We start from the raw sequence: 2,280 nt of genomic DNA on the forward strand, positions 1-2,280 counted from the left end.
CCGTAACTCCAAATTAAATAATTTATATATGAAAAATTATCAGAAAAATTCAAGGAATCCATCTGTACCATTTTCATGCATGTTAGAACAATTTATAGCTGCTGTTTAGCACAAATCAATTAAATGGCATTTGAATAATCACATATGGAGTTTGAATTTGAATCTTGTATTCAAACCAACTTCATTTAATCTGTTGCTAGTTGCATTAGCTCAAAACACCAGCATGTTGCCATGTCATAGCATGCATCATATTGTGCATTGCATTGATCGTGTTTCTTCTGTGTTTGCCGGTGTTGTTCCCCCTCGGTAGACGTTGTACCGACGATGTGATCGTTGACACTGATGAAGACTCAATGTTATCTTCAGAAGTGCCAGGCAAGCAAAACCCCCTTGTTCATTCCGATAAAATCCCACTCTGTCGCTCCTGCTCTCTTTTACTGCATTAGGACAACAACGATTCATCTGTTGCTTGTTGCGGTAGCTGAACCCCTTTATCCTTTGCATGACCTGTCATTGCCACAGTAAATAGATGAAACCCACTAGCATGAGTAGGAGTTGTTTGAGCCCTGTTGTGCCTACTCATTCATGCTTGTTTGTCATGCCTGCTACTGCTTAGAGTTGAGTCAGGTCTCATTCATCGGGGATGAATCAGAGGTGTGTGAACATGTCCTACTTTGTGTGAGCTAAGTGTGTGAACACGTTTTGGTAAAGGTAGCGGTGAGAGGCCATGTAGGAGTACATGGTGGGTTGTCTCATTGCAGCCGTCTTCAAGAACTGAGTTCTGTGTTTGTGATCCATGACCAGTTACTACCACACATTGGGTTCCGGTAACTCGACCCCTCTCGACTTATTAATCAACATGATCTCTGTCCAAGAGTTGCAACTAGTTTCTGGTGTTTGTAGGTAGTGTTAGTAGTCTACCAAGTGGCACCCGGTACAGGTGGGCTTGGGACAGACTAGGCACAGTGGCACGGTGTACCAAGTGGCACCCGGATGGTGGGCTTGGGAACCCTGCTCACATCATTTGGGGCCGTGAGCGACACCCCGGCCGGATCTCCTTGCGGATGGAACCCTAATAGGCGATAAACCTGGACTAGAGACTTGTTCGGTTAGTCAGGTCGTGGCCGACTCCCTCGCCCGGCTTCCGCTTGAAGGTTGCCGAGGTACATGACGTGCACAGGGCGGTAAGTGGCGAGAGCGTGTGTGAAGAAGTACACCCCTGCAGGGTTAACATCATCTATTCGAATAGCCGGATTCCTCGGATATGGAAACTTGGACCCCTTGTACAGTTCATAAACAAGTGAAAGTGGATACTCTAAAATGTGCAAGATAAGCGTGAGTGCTATGGATGGCGTTCTCGTAGGGAGACGGGAGCGGATCCATAGTGGTGTATTGATATGGTGAATATGTGGACTCGTGTGCGCCACCTCAAAAGAGTTACTTGCAGTCGTAGTTCAGGTTAGCCACCGAGTCAAAGCTGGCTTGCTGCAGTTAAACCCCACCATCCCCTTGTTGACAATGATGCATATGTAGTTAGTTCTGATGTAAGTCTTGCTGGGTACATTTGTACTCACGTTTGCCTATTTTATGTTTTGCAGAGAGACTTCAGTCTCACTAGTAGTTCCGCGTGGACTTCGACGTTTAGCTTGTTACCTCAGCTACGATCTTGTGCCCTCGGCAGGATCTGGTAGATAGTCAGGCTTCTCAGCCTTTTTCATTTATAGTTGTCTGTACTCAGACATCATAGCTTCCGCATGTGCTTTGCCTTGTATGCTCTGAATGTCGGGTCATGAGGCCCATGTTTGTAATATCTCGCTCCTCGGAGCCTATTGAATAAATACTTGAGTTGTAGAGTCATGTTGTGATGCCATGTTGTATTTGCACATATCGAGCATATTGTGTGTATGTTATTGAAATGCTTGGTATGTGTGGGATCTGACTATCTAGTTGTTTATCTTTAGTAGCCTCTCTTACCGGGAAATGTCTCCTAGTGTTTCCACCGAGCCATGGTAGCTTGCTACTGCTCCGGAACACTTGGGCTGGCCGGCATGTGTCCTTCTTCGTTCCTGTGTCTGTCCCTTCGGGGAAATGTCACGCGATGAATACCGGAGTCCTGTTAGACCGCTACAGCCCGGTTCACCGGAGTCCTGCTAGCCAAGTGCTACAGCCTGGATTCACTCGCTGATGACCGACACGTTCGATGCTGGGTCATGGATGCCTGTCCCTGTAAGTTTGTGCCACTTTGGGTTTACGATTAGCCATGTCAGCCCGGGCTCCTTA

This window comes from Triticum dicoccoides, chromosome 6B (assembly GCF_002162155.2).
Source record: "Triticum dicoccoides isolate Atlit2015 ecotype Zavitan chromosome 6B, WEW_v2.0, whole genome shotgun sequence".
Classification (NCBI taxonomy): domain Eukaryota; kingdom Viridiplantae; phylum Streptophyta; class Magnoliopsida; order Poales; family Poaceae; genus Triticum; species Triticum dicoccoides.